The 22,696-nt window shown below is 46.5% G+C and overlaps 1 protein-coding gene across 1 annotated transcript in view; it reads right to left on the reverse strand.

Moving 5' to 3' along the window:
* Positions 1 to 22,696, reverse strand: part of KCNG3 (potassium voltage-gated channel modifier subfamily G member 3) — an 80,916-nt gene that overhangs the window by 46,793 nt on the left and 11,427 nt on the right. The window contains exon 2 of the transcript XR_010176178.1: positions 13,836 to 13,933. The gene's annotated coding sequence lies outside the window, so the exon portion shown is untranslated. The remainder of the gene's footprint in view (positions 1 to 13,835; positions 13,934 to 22,696) is intronic.

The following is a 22,696-nucleotide window of genomic DNA, read 5'->3' on the forward strand; positions in this document are numbered from 1 at the left end:
AGGTCCGTCATCAGTCATTACATAATAAATATATATACCTGTCCGGCTGCAGTACTAGTGTGATATAATATATATTGATTTCATCTCATTATCATCCAGTCTATATTAGCAGCAGACACAGTACGGTAGTCCACGGCTGTAGCTACCTCTGTGTCTTTTAGTTGTGCCTATTAAAATATGGAGAACAAAAATGTTGAGGTTCCAAAATTAGGGAAAGATCAAGATCCACTTCCACCTCGTGCTGAAGCTGCTGCCACTAGTCATGGCCGAGACGATGAAATGCCAGCAACGTCGTCTGCCAAGGCCGATGCCCAATGTCATAGTACAGAGCATGTAAAATCCAAAACACCAAATATCAGTAAAAAAAGGACTCCAAAATCTAAAATAAAATTGTCGGAGGAGAAGCGTAAACTTGCCAATATGCCATTTACCACACGGAGTGGCAAGGAACGGCTGAGGCCCTGGCCTATGTTCATGGCTAGTGGTTCAGCTTCACATGAGGATGGAAGCACTCAGCCTCTCGCTAGAAAACTGAAAAGACTCAAGCTGGCAAAAGCACCGCAAAGAACTGTGCGTTCTTCGAAATCCCAAATCCACAAGGAGAGTCCAATTGTGTCGGTTGCGATGCCTGACCTTCCCAACACTGGACGTGAAGAGCATGCGCCTTCCACCATTTGCACGCCCCCTGCAAGTGCTGGAAGGAGCACCCGCAGTCCAGTTCCTGATAGTCAGATTGAAGATGTCAGTGTTGAAGTACACCAGGATGAGGAGGATATGGGTGTTGCTGGCGCTGGGGAGGAAATTGACAAGGAGGATTCTGATGGTGAGGTGGTTTGTTTAAGTCAGGCACCCGGGGAGACACCTGTTGTCCGTGGGAGGAATAGGGCCGTTGACATGCCTGGTGAAAATACCAAAAAAATCAGCTCTTCGGTGTGGAAGTATTTCACCAGAAATGCGGACAACATTTGTCAAGCCGTGTGTTGCCTTTGTCAAGCTGTAATAAGTAGGGGTAAGGACGTTAACCACCTCGGAACATTCTCCCTTATACGTCACCTGCAGCGCATTCATAATAAGTCAGTGACAAGTTCAAAAACTTTGGGCGACAGCGGAAGCAGTCCACTGACCAGTAAATCCCTTCCTCTTGTAACCAAGCTCACGCAAACCACCCCACCAACTCCCTCAGTGTCAATTTCCTCCTTCCCCAGGAATGCCAATAGTCCTGCAGGCCATGTCACTGGCAATTCTGACGAGTCTTCTCCTGCCTGGGATTCCTCCGATGCATCCTTGCGTGTAACGCCTACTGCTGCTGGCGCTGCTGTTGTTGCTGCTGGGAGTCGATGGTCATCCCAGAGGGGAAGTCGTAAGCCCACTTTTACTACTTCCACCAAGCAATTGACTGTCCAACAGTCCTTTGCGAGGAAGATGAAATATCACAGCAGTCATCCTGTTGCAAAGCGGATAACTGAGGCCTTGACAACTATGTTGGTGTTAGACGTGCGTCCGGTATCCGCCGTTAGTTCACAGGGAACTAGACAATTTCTTGAGGTAGTGTGCCCCCGTTACCAAATACCATCTAGGTTCCACTTCTCTAGGCAGGCGATACCGAGAATGTACACGGACGTCAGAAAAAGACTCACCAGTGTCCTAAAAAATGCAGTTGTACCCAATGTCCACTTAACCACGGACATGTGGACAAGTGGAGCAGGGCAGGGTCAGGACTATATGACTGTGACAGCCCACTGGGTAGATGTATGGACTCCCGCCGCAAGAACAGCAGCGGCGGCACCAGTAGCAGCATCTCGCAAACGCCAACTCTTTCCTAGGCAGGCTACGCTTTGTATCACCGGTTTCCAGAATACGCACACAGCTGAAAACCTCTTACGGCAACTGAGGAAGATCATCGCGGAATGGCTTACCCCAATTGGACTCTCCTGTGGATTTGTGGCATCGGACAACGCCAGCAATATTGTGTGTGCATTAAATATGGGCAAATTCCAGCACGTCCCATGTTTTGCACATACCTTGAATTTGGTGGTGCAGAATTTTTTAAAAAACGACAGGGGCGTGCAAGAGATGCTGTCGGTGGCCAGAAGAATTTCGGGACACTTTCGGCGTACAGGCACCACGTACAGAAGACTGGAGCACCACCAAAAACGCCTGAACCTGCCCTGCCATCATCTGAAGCAAGAAGTGGTAACGAGGTGGAATTCAACCCTCTATATGCTTCAGAGGTTGGAGGAGCAGCAAAAGGCCATTCAAGCCTATACAATTGAGCACGATATAGGAGGTGGAATGTACCTGTCTCAAGCGCAGTGGAGAATGATTTCAACGTTGTGCAAGGTTCTGCAACCTTTTGAACTTGCCACACGTGAAGTCAGTTCAGACACTGCCAGCCTGAGTCAGGTCATTCCCCTCATCAGGCTTTTGCAGAAGAAGCTGGAGGCATTGAAGGAGGAGCTAAAAGGGAGCGATTCCGCTAGGCATGTGGGACTTGTGGATGGAGCCCTTAATTCGCTTAACAAGGATTCACGGGTGGTCAATCTGTTGAAATCAGAGCACTACATTTTGGCCACCGTGCTCGATCCTAGATTTAAAACCTACCTTGGATCTCTCTTTCCGGCAGACACAAGTCTGCTGGGGTTCAAAGACCTGCTGGTGACAAAATTGTCAAGTCAAGCGGAACGCGACCTGTCAACATCTCCTCCTTCACATTCTCCCGCAACTGGGGGTGCGAGGAAAAGGCTCAGAATTCTGAGCCCACCCGCTGGCGGTGATGCAGGGCAGTCTGGAGCGACTGCTGATGCTGACATCTGGTCCGGACTGAAGGACCTGACAACGATTACGGACATGTCGTCTACTGTCACTGCATATGATTCTCTCACCATTGAAAGAATGGTGGAGGATTATATGAGTGACCGCATCCAAGTAGGCACGTCAGACAGTCCGTACTTATACTGGCAGGAAAAAGAGGCAATTTGGAGGCCCTTGCACAAACTGGCTTTATTCTACCTAAGTTGCCCTCCCACAAGTGTGTACTCCGAAAGAGCGTTTAGTGCCGCCGCTCACCTTGTCAGCAATCTGCGTACGAGGTTACTTCCAGAAAATGTGGAGAAGATGATGTTCATTAAAATGAATTATAATCAATTCCTCCGTGGAGACATTGACCAGCAGCAATTGCCTCCACAAAGTACACAGGGAGCTGAGATGGTGGATTCCAGTGGGGACGAATTGATAATCTGTGAGGAGCGGGATGTACACGGTGATATATCGGAGGATGATGATGAGGTGGACATCTTGCCTCTGTAGAGCCAGTTTGTGCAAGGAGAGATTAATTGCTTCTTTTTCGGTGGGGGTCCAAACCAACCCGTCATTTCAGTCACAGTCGTGTGGCAGACCCTGTCACTGAAATGATGGGTTGGTTATAGTGTGCATGTCCTGTTTATACAACATAAGGGTGGGTGGGAGGGCCCAAGGACAATTCCATCTTGCACCTCTTTTTTCTTTCATTTTTCTTTGCGTCATGTGCTGTTTGGGGAGTGTTTTTTGGAAGGGCCATCCTGCGTGACACTGCAGTGCCACTCCTAGATGGGCCAGGTGTTTGTGTCGGCCACTAGGGTCGCTTATCTTACTCACACAGCTACCTCATTGCGCCTCTTTTTTTCTTCTTTGCGTCATGTGCTGTTTGGGGAGTGTTTTTTGGAAGGGCCATCCTGCGTGACACTGCAGTGCCACTCCTAGATGGGCCAGGTGTTTGTGTCGGCCACTAGGGTCGCTTATCTTACTCACACAGCTACCTCATTGCGCCTCTTTTTTTCTTCTTTGCGTCATGTGCTGTTTGGGGAGTGTTTTTTGGAAGGGCCATCCTGCGTGACACTGCAGTGCCACTCCTAGATGGGCCAGGTGTTTGTGTCGGCCACTAGGGTCGCTTAGCTTACTCACACAGCTACCTCATTGCGCCTCTTTTTTTCTTCTTTGCGTCATGTGCTGTTTGGGGAGTGTTTTTTGGAAGGGCCATCCTGCGTGACACTGCAGTGCCACTCCTAGATGGGCCAGGTGTTTGTGTCGGCCACTAGGGTCGCTTATCTTACTCACACAGCTACCTCATTGCGCCTCTTTTTTTCTTCTTTGCATCATGTGCTGTTTGGGGAGTGTTTTTTGGAAGGGCCATCCTGCGTGACACTGCAGTGCCACTCCTAGATGGGCCAGGTGTTTGTGTCGGCCACTAGGGTCGCTTAGCTTACTCACACAGCTACCTCATTGCGCCTCTTTTTTTCTTCTTTGCGTCATGTGCTGTTTGGGGAGTGTTTTTTGGAAGGGCCATCCTGCGTGACACTGCAGTGCCACTCCTAGATGGGCCAGGTGTTTGTGTCGGCCACTAGGGTCGCTTATCTTACTCACACAGCTACCTCATTGCGCCTCTTTTTTTCTTCTTTGCGTCATGTGCTGTTTGGGGAGTGTTTTTTGGAAGGGCCATCCTGCGTGACACTGCAGTGCCACTCCTAGATGGGCCAGGTGTTTGTGTCGGCCACTAGGGTCGCTTATCTTACTCACACAGCTACCTCATTGCGCCTCTTTTTTTCTTCTTTGCGTCATGTGCTGTTTGGGGAGTGTTTTTTGGAAGGGCCATCCTGCGTGACACTGCAGTGCCACTCCTAGATGGGCCAGGTGTTTGTGTTGGCCACTAGGGTCGCTTATCTTACTCACACAGCTACCTCATTGCGCCTCTTTTTTTCTTCTTTGCGTCATGTGCTGTTTGGGGAGTGTTTTTTGGAAGGGCCATCCTGCGTGACACTGCAGTGCCACTCCTAGATGGGCCAGGTGTTTGTGTCGGCCACTAGGGTCGCTTAGCTTACTCACACAGCTACCTCATTGCGCCTCTTTTTTTCTTTGCGTCATGTGCTGTTTGGGGAGTGTTTTTTGGAAGGGCCATCCTGCGTGACACTGCAGTGCCACTCCTAGATGGGCCAGGTGTTTGTGTCGGCCACTAGGGTCGCTTAGCTTAGTCATCCAGCGACCTCGGTGCAAATTTTAGGACTAAAAATAATATTGTGAGGTGTGAGGTATTCAGAATAGACTGAAAATGAGTGGAAATTATGGTTTTTGAGGTTAATAATACTTTGGGATCAAAATGACCCCCAAATTCTATGATTTAAGCTGTTTTTTAGGGTTTTTTGAAAAAAACACCCGAATCCAAAACACACCCGAATCCGACAAAAAAAATTCGGTGAGGTTTTGCCAAAACGCGGTCGAACCCAAAACACGGCCGCGGAACCGAACCCAAAACCAAAACACAAAACCCGTAAAATTTCAAGTGCACATCCCTAATTTTAATACCTCTGCAGTGGATTACATTTGCTGCACTTAAATTCAAGAGATTTTTGCTTTCAGAGCTACATCAGAATTAACTCACCCACCTGAAGTCTCATTCTGATAAACACTCTGAATAAGTTATAGTACAAGGACATCTGGACAAAAATAGTGTCATATTCACTACTGGGTACTGTACGTGATTTATTTAAAAACACATTTTAGGATTTGTAAACATGGGTGCTGAAATTAGGTGTTCAATGCACATTCTTTATCTATCTGATAAACAGCATTATATTATGGTAGTCTAAAAAAATAATATTGTATAAGTAAATTTACCTGGACACCTGTACTGCATGACAAATTGCCATTTTGTATTACATTTTGACTAGTGTTAATTTCACAGTCAGAATATCTACTGTACATAGACTTTAGCAAACAATATTCTGTAAGAGACCCCATGTATATAATGCATGGCTACCACTGCCGAACGGGATGCAGTATATCTGTATATACTGTAAGTATACTGTCACATAAAATGCAGAAAGCCTTTGATATAACTCATCATTCCCTAGCCGTATTTTTCCTCCTGTCCTATCCTTTACTTTGCTTTTTCCATTGCCCATTTTCCCTGTCTATCTTAGTTAAACCATGCTCCCGTGTCTATCTCCTCACCCCATCTTTAATTTCTCTCTCTCTCCACAATGAACCTCTCCCACTGTTTTCTCTATTCCCTATTGTTTTTCCATTGGAGTTCGATATACAGTATGAGACCTGGCTAATATATGTGTTGGAAATATGTGTGCACAGGCTTGAGGTTGTATCAGAGTTCCTGTACACACCAGCGGATGCCTTTAGACAGTTGCTTAACCGATGGAGAGGTTTATTGAAGAGAAAATGGGTACAGCTGTACTCACTATTATACACAGTGCCGGCGCTACCCGCTCAGAAAAGCCTGCAAAGCAGGTAGGCTCCATACTCATGAGGCGCTTTCCCTGCTCTGCTAGTACTACTTGCTGCCGGCCGCTGCAACCCGCACCTGTCACACTGATGTATGACAGCAGCAGCGGCGCCGGCAGCATAATCAGAAGCTGATCTGGTATCAGGGCCCTCCCCCCTTCCCTCTACTCCCGGCTCCTCCCCGCACCTCCTGTCAAGATAGATAACACAGGCAGCAGCGTTGCCCCCACCCCCTTCGACACAGCAGTCTACAGCAGCTGCCCGCTCCCTCCCCTATCCCCCTTCTCTCCCCTCCCATCAGTGTTATTTTTGGGGCCTGGGCACTTTTATTTTTTCATTTGTCCTCATAGCAAAGCCAGGCATCCACCTCCCGACGCTCTGCTGAGCCTGCTTACTGATTAGGCAGGAACAGGAAGTCAGGTAGTGCACAACATGTGACTGCATTGGAGGATCGTTCAGACATGAGGAGCAGCAGCCCAGAAGATCCAGCAGCCAGCCAGCCATCCCATACCGAGGAGCAGTGATTCAGGTACATTCTGCAGCTGACACACAGGGGAGGGGTATAATAGTGTGTGCTGGGGAGGGTGAGTATATTAGTGTGCGCTGGGGAGGGTGAGTAGATTAGTGTGTGCTGGGGAGAGGGGGTGAGTATATTAGTGTGTGCTGGGGAGGGGGGTGAGTATTTTAGTGTGTGCTGGGGAGAGGGGGTGAGTATATTAGTGTGTGCTGGGGAGGGGGGTGAGTATATTAGTGTGTGCTGGGGAGGGGGGATGAGTATATTAGTCTGTGCTGGGGAGGGGGGTGAGTATATTAGTGTGTGCTGGGGAGGGGGGTGAGTATATTAGTGTGTGCTGGGGAGGGGGGTGAGTATATTAGTGTGTGCTGGGGAGAGGGGGTGAGTATATTAGTGTGTGCTGGGGAGGGGGGTGAGTATATTAGTGTGTGCTGGGGAGGGGGGGTGAGTATATTAGTGTGTGCAGGGGAGGGGGGTGAGTATATTAGTGTGTGCTGGGGAGGGGGGGTGAGTATATTAGTGTGTGCTGGGGAGGGGGGTGAGTATTTTAGTGTGTGCTGTGGAGAGGGGGTGAGTATATTAGTGTGTGCTGTGGAGAGGGGGTGAGTATATTAGTCTGTGCTGGGGAGGGGGGGGTGAGTATATTAGTGTGTGCTGGGGAGGGGGGGTGAGTAATATTAGTGTGTGCTGGGGAGGGGGGTTAGTATTTTAGTGTGTGCTGTGGAGAGGGGGTGAGTATATTAGTGTGTGCTGGGGCGCACACAGGACTCTGACTCGCTGCGCATCCTGCAGGACCTGCTCCTTCCTCAGTGGCCGTCTCCCCTGTCACTCACCGCTGGCAGCCATTCCCCATCTGAGACCTCTGTTCTTGCCCTGCCAGCAGGAGCCAGTGCGAACAGGCTTTTATACTACCTGTGGTGGTGCCATGTTCTCCAGCCCAGGACCTTCTTTTGCTTTACTTAAAGCTAACCCTACCGCAGCACCCCTAGACGGTGAGAGACCCTGCTTTTGGACTAAAGTATACCTGCACTGTTGCCACTTTACACATTGCCATGTGTGTTTTCATTTAGAATTGTATATGCAATATGTATTATTAAATATGCTTTTTTTCTGCCTATACTCTCCTCATACATTAAGGACAGTAATTTGGGGCTATTATATTTTTTTTTGGTGTAAGTGCCAACACACTTAACACCGCCTGAAAAAATAATTTTGGTATCAGGCCTTAGTATGTAATCCCAGCGCACAGGATCTAAAGTATACCTCTCCCTGCCGTTACCCTTTCCTCATCCACTCTAGCGAGTGATCAACTCGGAATGAGGGCCATTGTAAAGAGACTTGTCAAAAATACGTACTGATGCGTCCCTTTTCAGTTTAAAGGCTAATTGCGACAAACACAACTCGTTATTCGCAATAAGCATGCCTGTGGTGTGCATGTATCCGCAATCCATAGGATCGTATGGTGTGTACGCTCCCGCAAACAGGACGCAGCTTACGATGCGGCTGCTAGCAGGTAAGATGAGAGTGGCCACACCTGTATTTTTAGGAGGGCGCAAAATTTATAGTTTGCAGGAGGGCGCCGAACACCTTAGCACCGGCCCTGATTATAGACACTGGTTAGATCGAGTGAAGCTTGAGCGGAGTGGAAATGTACACAGCTCACCAGCTGGGCAGTGTATGTGGCTTGCAGGATGCTGCAACAGTGTCAGGTAGGAGGCAATCACGTCTCACCGGAGTAAGTGGAGTAAGACTACTGTCTCCCACTGTGGTGCTCTAACACTGTGACATGATACATGCGCAGTACTTAGGTCAGTGGCCATCTTGGTACAGGGAATGAATCCTGACCAGAGGAACAACATTAAGTCTGCGCATTAGCACACTCCACTTTCAACAATATAGGCCCATATTGTGCCCCAAATATATGTTGGGCTGTTTGTCAGGGAAGGTACAAAATTTATAATGGCCAACCATCAGGTATTGCAGGTGTGCATTAACTGTGCAGGCAGGCACGTCTCCCTTTAAATAAACATAAAGCTCTACTATGTCCTTTTAAAATGGTTGAGTTGGATTGGTAAGTGGGGTTAGGCGGTTAGGCAAAAGGACACTTGCTGATGCAGCACTGAGAGCTCAGATGCAATGCTGTCTCCTGGCCACTGCGTGGAGGGAAGAAGGGAGATGCTGCATCCGTACAGGGGACACATGAATGTAGAGCTGTACCTGTGGTAGCAGGGTACATATGACTGATACCACCCAATGGGCTGCTAGAAAAACAGATAAAGGATTATACTGTATAATAGGGGTTACGGTCGTTAGGTCGACACAACTTAGGTTGAGACTCATTAGGTCGACCACTGAAGGTCGACATGCATTAGGTCGACATGTACTAGGTCGACAGGTCAAAAGGTCGACATGAGTTTTTCAAATTGTTTAAAATTTTATGGATTTTTTCATACTTAACGATCCACGTGGACTATGATTGGAACGGTAATCTGTGCCGAGCGAACCAGTAGCGGAGCGAGGCACCTTGCCTGCGAGGGGACACGGTGCACTAATTTGGGTTCCCCGTCACTTTACGGAGAAAACGACACCAAAACAGTCAAAATCCTCATGTCAACCTTTTCACCTGTTGACCTAGCACTTGTCGACCTAACGCCCTTGTCGACCTAATGCATGTCGACCTAATGGCAATGTCGACCTTTAGTGGTTGACCTAATGAGTGTCGACCTAAGTTGGGTCGACCCAACGTCCCATACCCGTATAATAGATATTTCTTTATTACCCCATTAGATATAGTACCTCATATGTGAACGCTCACAGAACTGCTTTAGAGTGTCATTAAATGGCTGACTGCACACAATTGTTACAATACTATATTTTATAAATATAGCTGAATCGTTGTGGTTTAGTCAAGCCTCTCAACACTATTAAAGCAGGTTGTGAACACTCAGGAGCTTTTTCCCTTAGAATAAATCCAGACAGTTAATTTACTATAATTAGCACTGTCACCTGGGTCCCAGAGATACCTTTGGTATGTGAATATAAATGAACAATTAGACACAATGTCACACGACTGGTCCCTTGGTGTAAAAAAATGCATAATGTGATGTTATTTTAGTGATCTGTAGCTAAATGCATATTTTAATATTTGCTTTATAACTGGGTTAGGGTCCTTTACTAAAGACACCACACCGAGAAGCAATAACAGTTATCTTACAGGAGTGTCCTCATACATGAATTGGGTGGCAGGGTGACACAGTGGTCACCATTGCTGCCTCACAGCCTTCTGATAATGAGTTTTGAAGTATGTGGAATCTGTGGGGCTGATGCAGAGGGAGCACTTTGTCAGTTGGATTGGCGTAACATGTATGAAATTGCTCTGCACATGCCTAGAAAATTGTATGAATGCAAATGCGGCCATGCAGACTTCCAACATTCAGCACTTCTGCCTTCTCCAGCAGTTTTCGTCTGGATGGGAGTAACAAGGATGGGGACATTATGAAGGACATGTACAGAATGGTTATGTTGTCACAAATCCAAGCACATGTGGACCTGGAAAGAGATAGAGAAAGCCTGGGAAAGGTGTAATAGGCCCTACACACTGGGCGATATAACTGAAAGATATGAACGATCTCATTCATTAATGAACGAGATACCGTTCATATCTTTCAGTGTGGAGGCACCAGTGATGAACGATGCGCGGCCCCACGCTCGTTCATCGCTGGTGCCCCGTCGGCTATTCATGCAGGCCAATATGGATGATCTCATCCATATTTGCCTGCACTTCTATGGAGCCGTGTGATGGGGGGAGTGAAGAAACTTCACTCCCCTCGTCACTGCCCCCCCGCCGCCGGGTCAGCCGTATCCGCCGTCGGGCAGCTCGGTGGCGGTTCGCTAAATGTGTGGGGCCCTATACATTAGAAGGTTGTCAGGGCTAGGTGCAAATACCAGAAGATGACAGTAGCTGCTTGCGAACATTTCACTGACATTGATTGGTGCTCTTTTGGGCCATTCCACTGTAACATTTGTACAGGTTTTAACATATCAATTTTTGTTAAAACCTAACACAAGGAAGTTTAAAAAAAACATGGATGCAATGGCGTAAGTTCATCCCCGTTGCCCGGAGGCAAGTTAGAGTTTGTTGGCCCCGCTCCTTGAAAAAAAGGGAAAATCTGTCTATACAGGTTGAGTATCCCTTATCCAAAATGTTTGGGACCAGAAGTATTTTGGATATCAGATTTTTCCGTATTTTGGAATAACTGCATACCATAATGAGATATCATAGTGATGGGACCAAAGTCTAAGCACAGAATGCATTTATGTTTCATATACACCTTATACACACAGCCTGAAGGTCATTTAATACAATATTTTTAATAAATTTGCATACTAAACAAAGTTTGTGTACATTGGGGGTCATTACGAGTTGATCGCTAGCTGCATTTGTTCGCAGCGCAGCGATCAGGCTAAAAAAACGGCAGTTCTGCGCATGCATATGCGGCGCAATGCGCACGCGCGACATACGTTCACAACGAACAATATAGTTTTACACAGGGTCTAGCGATGCATCTCAGTCGCACTGCTTGGCGCAGAGTGATTGACATGAAGTGGGTGTTTCTGGGTGGCAACTGACCGTTTTCAGGGAGTGAGCGGAAAAACGCAGGCATTCCAGGAAAAACGCAGGCGTGGCTGGGCGAATTCTGGGCGGGTTTGTGACGTCAAATCCGGAACTAAATAGACTGAAGTGATCGCAAGCGCTGAGTAGGTTTTGAGCTACTCTGAAACTACACAAAAAATTTTTGTAGCCGCTCTGCGATACGACCGTTCGCACTTCTGCTAACCTAAAATACACTCCCAGTGGGCGGCGGCATAGCGTTTGCACGGCTGCTAAAAACTGCTAGCGAGCGATCAACTCGGAATGACCCCCCTTGAGCCATCAGAAAACAAAGGTTTCACTATCTCAATCCCAAAATTTGGTATTCCGGAATATTCCGTATTTTGGAATATTTGGATATGGGATACTCAACCTGTATATATAAAATCGGATGTATGTATGTATGTATGTATGTATATATGTTCCAGCATAACACTGGAAAGCCTGGAGCAATTTACACCAAACTTGGTACACAAATGTCTTACAATCTGGAACAAAAAACTGTGGGGTTAAGACACCCCTAGGGGTGGGGTTGGGAAGGGGGTGACAAGTAAATATCCCTAGTTTTCGGAAAATAACTCTGGAATGCCTGGAGCAATTTACAGAGGTACCCACGGGTAGGGGCAGAGGCACCCACATGTCGGGGCAGAGGCACCCACAGGTAGGGGCAGAGGCACACAAGGATAGGGGCAGAGGCACCCACAGGTAAGGATAGAGGCACCCACGGGTAGGGGCAGAGGCACACACAGGTAGGGGCAGAGGCACCCACAGGTAGGGGCAGAGGCACCCACAGGTAAGGATAGAGGCACCCACGGGTAGGGGCAGAGGCACACACAGGTAGGGGCAGAGGCACCCACAGGTAAGGATAGAGGCACACACAGGTAGGGGCAGAGGCACCCATGTGTAGGGGTAGAGGCACACATGGGTAGGGGCAGAGGGTAGGGGTAGAGCTACCTATAGGTGAGGGTATATGCAAACACAGGTAAGGGGTAGAGCCACACATGGGTAGGGGCAGAGGCACACACGAGTAGGGGCATAGGCTTATGGGTAGGAGCAGAGGCACCTATGGGTAAGGGCAGATGTACACACGGGTAGGGGCAGAGGCACATACGGGGGGGGGGGGGGGAAGCAGAGGCATACTTTAGTGTCGAAGCTAAGCAAGGAGACCCAGGGCCCTTTGACATAGAGTCAGACTGCAAACCTAACATATTTAACATACAGCGGGCGGAACTTGGCCTGTCGTCCCAGCATTTAGAGCACTGAGCAGAGCAGCATCAGAGGCGGGACGGGGCAGAGAAGGAGGCAGATTATTCTCCGCACCAACATTTTGACAGCATCGCCGGCTCCTCACTCTGGGTTGCTGCCAGAAGTCACGTGATGTCCGCAGCCCAGAGCAAGGCAGAGAGCACCAAGACCACCACAGAGGAGGAGCGAGTGCCGCTGATGATGATAGACACTGCACTCGGTGGCTTCTCTACTCAGCAGCTGCAGAATGGGTACAAATGGAACGGGGACAATGGAGGAAGTGCCTCTTTCTATGCAGGAGCCCGGCGGCAGCAGACTCCTTTGTCTCCGTCAGTTCCACCCCTGGATGGATGTAATATCAAAGTGCCTAAATTAACTAGGCTTTCTTTTAGGTAGAATTTTTTTCTCTCCATTATACCAAACACAATACCACAACATTTAGCTGTCATGTACAGGACAAGTCAAGTCCACCACCATTTTGTAAAGGAAACTTCTACTTGCTAAAGTTACTCCAAATTAAAAACCCATGAGAAAAAGCTATAATTTGTCTTGTCAAACTATGGGGGTAATTCCAAGTTGATCGCAGCAGGAAATTTTTTAGCAATTGGGCAAAACCATGTGCACTGCAGGGGGGCAGATATAACATTTGCAGAGAGTTAGATTTGGGTGTGGTGTGTTCAATCTGCAATCTAATTTGCAGTGTAAAAATAAAGCAGCCAGTATTTACCCTGCACAGAAACAAAATAACCCACCCAAATCTAACTCTCTCTGCACATGTTATATCTGCCACACCTGCAGTGCACATGGTTTTGCCCAATTGCTAACTTTCTTGCTGCTGCGATCAACTCAGAATTACCCCCTATGTTCAAAACTCTACAGACACAGCTACAGATTTTATGTACAGTGTCACGTATGGAACATTTTTACTCATTTTCATGAAATGACCCTTTACATCAGTTGGGCATAGAATATTCTTTCGAGAAAGTATTTAAACAATGTCATGGTATGTAATACTCCCAATGACAATAGGTGGAGTGATACAGTTCTCCCTAACCCTCCCCCATTAGTTCCTAACCCTAAACCCCTTCCCCGCAGCCTAACACCCCTCCCCCCCCTCCCGCACCCCGGCCCTAACCCTAACCTGCCTGTTATACTTACGGTCAGGATGTCGACTATAGGGATTCCTGCATTGGTCTCCTGACCCTGTCAGGATTCCGGTGTAGGCATTATGACGTGTGTCATTAGCACATGTGGACCTGGAAAGAGAGAGAGAGAAAGTCTGATACAAGATACACAGCTACAGATTTTATGTACAGTGTCACGTATGGATATTTTTACTAATTTGCATGAAATGGCCCTTTTCATCAGTTGGGTATATGTAGAATATACTTTTAAGAATGTATTTAAACAATGTTATGTTATGTAATACTCCCCCTGACAATAGGTGGAGTGATACAGTTCTCTGTGTCTGATCTGTCAGCGGGCAGTGAGGAGTGGAGTAATACAGCTCTGTGTGGTTTGCCCAATCAGAGAAATAGGGGTGGAGTGAGATACAAAGCTATGCTGATACCTGTCAGAGAGGAACATCTCATGTAGCGCTCTAAAGAGGAAAAAGGAGATTCTGGCATCCCCCAATTCCCTAAATTGTTAGAGAGGGGCAGTCACCCCCCATTTAGTTTGGGAGTAAACCAAATTAGGGAAAGAGGAAGCTATGGAGAAGGAGTAAGAGCTCCACATTATGACTAAAGAGTGGTAGAGACGCCACATACTAAAGCCCACAACAGTCAGTAGAGGGAGGGCCACTGCTGATTAAACATAGCTAAACTAACAGAGATGCAGAGCTGTGATAAATGAAGAGATACAGATCTGTTATAAAGTAATACAGAGCTGTGATAACAAGATACAGAGCTGTGATAAATGAAGAGATACAGATCTGTTATAAAGTAATACAGAGCTGTGATAACTAGATACAGAGCTGTGATAAATGAAGAGATACAGATCTGTTATAAAGTAATACAGAGCTGTGATAACTAGATACAGAGCTGTGATAAATGAAGAGATACAGATCTGTTATAAAGTAATACAGAGCTGTGATAACTAGATACAGAGCTGTGATAAATGAAGAGATAAAGATCTGTTATAAAGTAATACAGAGCTGTGATAACTAGATACAGAGCTGTGATAAATGAAGAGATACAGATCTGTTATAAAGTAATACAGAGCTGTGATAACCAGATACAGAGCTGTGATAAATGAAGAGATACAGATCTGTTATAAAGTAATACAGAGCTGTGATAACTAGATACAGAGCTGTTATAAATGAAGAGATACAGATCTGTTATAAAGTAATACAGAGCTGTGATAACTAGATACAGAGCTGTGATAAATGAAGAGATACAGATCTGTTATAAAGTAATACAGAGCTGTGATAATCAGATACAGAGCTGTGATAAATGAAGAGATACAGATCTGTTATAAAGAAATACAGAGCTGTGATAACTAGATACAGAGCTGTGATAAATGAAGAGATACAGATCTGTTATAAAGTAATACAGCGCTGTGATAACTAGATACAGAGCTGTGATAAATGAAGAGATACAGATCTGTTATAAAGTAATACAGAGCTGTGATAACTAGATACAGAGCTGTGATAAATGAAGAGATACAGATCTGTTATAAAGTAATACAGAGCTGTGATAACTAGATACAGAGCTGTGATAAATGAAATTATAAAGATCTGTGATAAAGTGATGCAGTGCTCTGATAACAAGATACTGAGCTGTGCAGAGATACAGAGCTGTAATAAAGAGATGCAGGGCTGTGATAAATTAAAATATACAGATCTGTGATAAAGTGATGCAGAGCTGTGACAAGATACAGAGCTGTGACAAGATACAGAGCTGTGATAAAAGATACAGAGCAGTGATAAATGAAGATATAAAGATATGTGATAAAGAGATGCAGAGGTGTGATAAAGTGATACAGAGCTCTTATAAGATACAAAGCTGTGACAGAGATACAGAATTGTCAGAAAGAGATCACGAACAGTGACAAAGAGATGCAAATCTGTGATAATGAGATGAAGACCTGTGACAAGGAGATGCAGGGCTGTGACAATGAGATGCTGAGCCGTGTCAAAGAGATGCAGAGCTTTGCTAATGAGATACAGATCTGTGATAAAGAGATACATAGCACAGCTACGATCAGGCACTCAGACATGCCGGGGGACGCCTAGCACAGGGCTAGTCCACCCCGCATGTCAGCCCCACCCACCCCCCGCGCGCCGCCGCGCATGCACAGATCCGACCTGATCGCTGTGCTGCGATAAACTGCAGCGAGCAATCGGGTCGGAATGACCCCCATAGTGTATATGTACAGTATATGCTATAAGTACTATATATTGTCACATAAAATGAAGAAAGCCTTTTAAATAACTCATCATTCCCTAACTGTTGTGGCTGGCATTGCTGTTGTTTTTCCATGCACATCCCCCTTTTAGACAATCTTGCTGTATCTCTCCTGTACTATACTTTGCTCTCCCCATTCCCCTATTGCCATATATCTCTCTGTTTACCCATGTTCTCCCATCTATCTCTCCACCCCATCTCTCATTTCTCTATGTTTCCCCCACCATGAACCTCTCCAACAGTTTTCTTTATTCTGAGCCAATTTAATATAGTTGCTTTTTTTGCGGGGGGACAATTATTTTTTCTGTTGGGAACAAAGTGTGTGTGTGAGAAAAAGTTTTTTTAAGATTTGTCTTTGACATTTTAACTGTGTGGGGGCAATGTGTTTGATGTCTTCCCTGTCTGGAGGTAATGTGTTTTTTCCTGTGGATGCAATGTGTTTGAGGTTTTTTTCTACTTCTGGGAGCAATATGTTTGAGGTTTTTCCTATGTGTGGCAATTTGTTTGAGATTTTTCCTGTGTTGTCAATGTGTTTATTACTGTGGGGGCCAATGTTTGATTTTGGGTGAGCACCCTTTGCAGCAAGGTCATGCCCATTTCTCTTGCATCCTAGAGGATGCTGGGATTCTATTTACTACCATGGGGGTATTGACGGGTCCACTAGGAGCCATGGGCACTTTAAGAGTTTAATAGTGTGGGCTGGCTCCTTCCTCCATGCCCCTCCTACCAGACTCAGTTTAGAAAATGTGCCCGGAGGAGACGGTCACAGCTAGGGGAGATCCTAGGAGTTTTCTTAGTTTTATTGTTTTCTAGAGTTTGTTATTTTACAGGGAGGCTGCTGGCAACAGTCTCCCTGCTTCGTGGGACTTAGGGGGCAAGTAGGAACCAACTTAATAGAGAGTTAATGGTTCTCTACTCCGCTGACAGGACACTGAGCTCCTGAGGGTACTGATCGCAAGCCCACGAGGCGACCGCTCACTCCCGCAACACGGCCGCCACCCCCTAACAGAGCCAGAAGATAGAAGAGTGGTGAGTACAGTGCCAGCATCCCGGTTAGCTGGTCGCCGGCAGGTATGGCGGCACAAGGGTTGAATGCACATGTAGACGCTTGGGGGGCGTCCTGAGCCAGCGCATTAACCCTACACTGGTCACATAGTTAACAGGGGCTATTTTCGCTGTTAACACACAAAATCCTCAGGCCAGTATAAAGAATATGTGGAAAAAAGGAATAACCCAAGGTTCTCGGGCGCTTTAGATATGGGGTGCTGTGCCAAGCAGCAGCCGTGAAAAAATGGGAAGTCACTCCCACAATATGTAAACAAGAAAGCAGTATAAAGAATAAGTGTGGGAAGCTGCGCGCCATTACAGGGGGCGGGCATCCTCTCAGAGCGGATCCAGCACTCACCAGCGCCATTTTCTCCCTGCAGATCATAGAACAAGTATGCTGACAGGGAGCGCTGCCCTCCACTTTAACTCTAACGCTACCTCTGCGGTACCAGGGTGTTATAGACAGCCTTCTGAATCCGAACCCGCATGGGTGGATTCTTTAAGGGGAATGATATCCCAGATTTCAACAAGGATGTTCCATACTGAGAAAGAGACGCAGTTTTTGAAAAAAATCTGTGGAGGATATGATGTATTCAGCTCCCACTACTTCGTCTAAAAACCCACCTACATACCCACAAAAACTTACACTTGCTCAGGTAAAGCAAGCTGACACTGATACCGACTCTGATACAGGGAACAGTGATGGGGATATGGATAGGAGTGACATTGAATTGTTTTTACGTCACATACAGGATTCTGCAGGTTTCATGGTGTAGGCCATGAAGGACATTGGCCTGCTTAATGCAAGGGCTACTTCCATGGCAGTCTCAGCATGCAGAGGACTCTGGCTACACCAATGGACTGTGGTTGCAGATTCCAAGAAAAGTGTGGAGAACCTACCCTTCACAGGTCAGGTCCTGTTTGGGGATGCATTGGATGCGTGAATTTCCACGGCGACTGTGGGTAAGTCAACCTTTCTTCCATCCGCAGCACCACCGTCTAAGAAATCTTATCCTTCGCCTACACTGCAGTCCTTTCGGACCGCAAAATTTAAAAAATCAAAACCCCCTCCCACCTTCTTTAGAGGAGGTCGGGGAAAGTCCAGAAAACATGCACCAACAGGTTCCCAGGAACAGAACCAGGTTCTGCTTTCTCAAAATCTTCAGCATGACGGTGGACCTCCCAGCATGGAGATCAGACAGGTGGTGGCAAGACTAAAAAATTTCAGTCACGTCTGTGCTCTTTCATGCCTAGACCCCTGGGTAAAAGATATTGTTGCCCAGGGCTCCTGACTGGAATTTCAAGAACTACCACCTCACAGATTCTTCAAATCTGGCTTACCAGCTTCGCTGATAGAAAGTGCTATCCTACAGGAAGCCAATCAAAAATTGGGGCAAACAAATGTCATTGTTCCAGTTCCACCTCACCTAAAACACAAGGGTTATTACTCAAACCTGTTTGTGGTACCGAAACATGACGGTTCTGTAAGACCAATATTAAACCCAAAGTCGTTGAACCCCTACTTGAGGGCATTCAAATTCAAGATGGAGTCTCTGGGAGCGGTGATCTCAGGTCTGGAGGAGGGGGAATTCCTGATATCCCTGGATACCAAGGATGCATACCTTCACATTCCGATCTGGCCACCTCACCAGGCTTATCTAAGATTTGCACTGCAGGACTGTCATTATCAGTTCCAGACAATGTCATTTGGCCTCTCCACAGCACCGAGGGTGTTCACCAATGTCATAACAGAGATGATGCTCCTACCCCGCATGCAGGGAGTGAACATAATTCCATATCTAGATGATCTCCTAATAAAAGCATCTTCCAAGGAGAGGCTGTTGCAGAGTATTGCTATCTCAAGTCAACCACCCCAGGATCATGGGTGGATCCTGAACCTTCCAAAGTTACATTTGGAGCCGACAAGGAGACTTCCCTTCCTGTGTATGATGCTTGACACGGAAGTTTAGAGGGTGTTTCTACCGGTGGAGAAAGTGCTGGTGATCCAATCAATGGTCCGGGATGTCTTGAAGCCAGCCCGGGTATCGGTTCATCAGTGCATTTGCCTTCTGGGAAAGATGGTAGCCTCCTATGTGGCTCTGCAATATGAAAGATTCCATGCAAGGTTCTTCCTTCTAACCACGGATGCAAGTCTCAGAGGCTGGGGAGCAGTCACCCAAGGGGGAAAACTTCTAAGGAAAGTGGTCAAGTCTGGAAGCCATCCTTTCAATAAAAATTCTGGAGCTAAGGGCCATATACAACGCCCTTCTACAAGCGGCACATCTTCTGCAAGATCAAGCCATTCAGGTTCAGTCGGACAATGTCACGGCAGTGTCCTACATAAACAGGCAGGGCAGAATTAAGAGCAGAGCTGCAATGTCAGAGGTAAGAAGAATCCTCCTCTGGGCAGAAAGACACGCGGTTGCGCTGTCGGTGATCTTCATTCTGGGAGTAGACAACTGGGAAGCGAACTTCCTCAGCAGACACGATCTCCATCCAGGAGAATGGGGCCTCCACCCGGAGGTATTCGCAGAGGTAACAAGCCGATGGGGTGTACCTCAGATAAACATGATTGCCTCTCACCTCAACAAGAAGCTTCGGAGGTACTGTTCCAGGTCAAGGGATCCACAAGCAGTGGCGGTGGATGCCCTGGTAACTCCATGAGTCTTCCAGTCAGTGTATGTGTTCCCTTCACTTCCACTCATCCCAAGGATTCTCAAACTAATAAAAAGAACAAGAATTCAGGTGATCCTCATTGCTCCAGACTGCCCAAGAAGGGCTTGGTAAGCGGATCTTCTGGAATTACTGCTGGAGTATCCGAGGCCTCTTCCTCTTCACTAGGACCTTCTACAACAGGGGCTGTTCGCTTATCAAGACTTACCATGGCTATGTTTGCCGGCATGGAGGTTAAACGCCAGATATTAGCTCGGAAAGGCATTCCAAACAAAGTCATTCCTACTCTGATTCAAGCTAGTAACGTCTAAGCATTACCATCGAATATGGAAAAAGTATGTGTCTTGGTGTGAATCCAAGAAGTTTCCTACGGTGAAGTTTCAACTAGGACGGTTTCCCCTCTTTCTGCAAGCAGGTGTGGATGTGGGCCTACACTTGGGCTCCATAAAGGTCCAGATTTCGGCCTTGTCCATTTTCTTCCAGAAACAATTGGCTGCTCTCCCTGAGGTTCAGACATTCTTGAAAGGAGTTCTGCACATCCAACCACCCTTTGTGCCTCCAACGGCATCTTGGGATCTTAATGTGGTGCTGCAGTTCCTGCAATCGGATTGGTTCGAACCTTTACAGGAGGTAGACGTAAAGTTTCTTACTTGGAAGGCGGTCACACTGTTAGCATTGGCATCTGCAAGACGTGTGTCAGAATTGGGAGCAATGTCGCACAAGAGCCCCTCCTTGATTTTTTATGAGGATAGAGTTGAGCTCAGAACGCATCAGCAATTTCTTCAAAAGGTTGTGTCGGCTTTTCAGATCAACCAACCTATTGTGGTGCCATTGGCTACTGACGCCTCAATTACCTCAAAGTCCTTGGATGTTGTGAGGGCTTTGGAGATATATGTGAAGAGAACTTCTCGTCGCAGGAAGTCGGACACATTATTTGTACTTTATGTTCCCAACAAGATTGGGTGTCCTGCTTCTAAGCAGATGATTTCTCGCTGGATCAAGCTTACTATCCAGCATGCTTATTCTACAGCAGGATTGGCAATTCCAAGATCTGTTCAGGCCCACTCTACTCGTAAGGTGGGTTCTTCCTGGGCGGCTGCCCAGGGTGTCTCGATTTTACAGCTTTGCCGAGCAGCTACATGGTCAGGGTCGAACACGTTTGCTAAGTTCTACAAGTTCGATACTTTGGCTGCTGAGGACCTTAAGTTTGGTCAATCTGTTCTGTAGGAACTTCAGCACTCTCCCTCCCGTACTGGGAGCTTTCGTACATCCCCGTGGTACTAAATGGAACCCCAACATCCTCTAGGACATAAGAGAAAATAGGATTTTATATACCAACCGGTAAATCCTTTTCTCGTAGTCTGTAGAGGATACTGGGCACCCGCCCAGTGCTTCGTATTCCTGCATTGTTACTTGGCTAAGTATTGTTGGTTTAGTTGTTGCTGAATCGTTTCAAGTTGGTTAGCTTGGCTTTCCTTTTGTTGTGTGTGAGCTGGGGTGAATCTCACCACTATCTGTGTATTTCCTTCTCTCGAAGTATGTCCGTCTCCTCTGGCAGGAGGGGCATAGAGGGAGGAGCCAGCCCACACTATCAAACTCTTAAAGTAACAATGGCTCCTAGTGGACCCGTTTATACGCCTATGGTACTAAATGGAACCCCAGCATCCTCTACGGACTACAAGAAAAGGATTTACTGGTAGGTATATAAAATCCTATTTTTTTGTTATGCCAAGCCCCCTTTTGAGGCAAGTACAGTGGTACTCACTCTTATACACACAGGTAGAATGCAAAGAGTGTTGTTTCATACAGCTCACCAGCAAATTTGGTACAGGGAATGAAGCTTCCCTAGAGGAGCAGCAACATGGAGTCTGTGCAGTATCACACTCTACTTTCATCACCTCCTTTGCTACAAGCTTCTCCTCATTACACAAAAATTCAATAAGACATTCTCATAGCGACCAGAAAAGGAAACAAGGATAATAAGGACACATAAAAAAATCAACACATCATGTGACTTTGATCAAGGCTTCTTGATAGACACATCAGCAAGAGTCCCCTTACAATTTGGACCACTACAACTGTCTCTTGACTCACAAACTCAGGATTGCTGTCACTCTGATTCTGGATGTCTGATTCTGATGTCTGATTCTGGATTGCTGCCACTCTGATGCTGTCACTCTGATTCTGGATGTCTTTCTCACTTGTGCCCTTTAATTCCTGCAAAGAACCTTTGCCTATCTTGGACTTCTACTTGCGCCAGTCTGATTTTGACTTTGGCTTCTGGATGTCTTGTGGCTCACTAAATGCAATATTTGTAAATTCTTCATTAAACCTCTTAGTGGCTTGCCAATATTTGATGTTGCAGAACTTTTTTGTGCTGAACTTCCATGCTGGTAGCCTCTAGTTCAGATACATCTCCAGTCACTGTCTTGTCCAGTGACATGTATTTGTTTTGTGTATCAAATTCCAATTTTTCTGTTCCTTGCCCTGTTTTTTGAAGATAACATCTCTAAACTTGACAAGCGTTTTGGTACTTGGATTCAAAAATCTGTTACCTTTACTTTCATAGCTGTAGCTAAGCATGATTAATTTCAGTAATTTTAAATTCAGCTTGCATCTTCTGTTTTGTTGGGCAATACTTCCAAAACTTTTGAGATGTTTTATACTTAGTTTTCTCTTTATCTATGCTTCAATAGGTAATATGTTCTTTAGGGCAACTGTAGGAGAACGATTTTGAGATAAACTACTGTGGACACGGCTTCCACCCAAAGCTATATGAATAGGACTGCATCCTTCAGCATATATCTTTCTTTCTCCACCAGGTTACGGCTATGCATGGCCTTCCCAGCTTCTCTGTGACCGGACTGGCCCACCTGCGCATCGGCCCTTCTC

The sequence above is a fragment of the Pseudophryne corroboree genome, chromosome 4 (assembly GCF_028390025.1).
Source record: "Pseudophryne corroboree isolate aPseCor3 chromosome 4, aPseCor3.hap2, whole genome shotgun sequence".
Lineage (NCBI taxonomy): Eukaryota > Metazoa > Chordata > Amphibia > Anura > Myobatrachidae > Pseudophryne > Pseudophryne corroboree.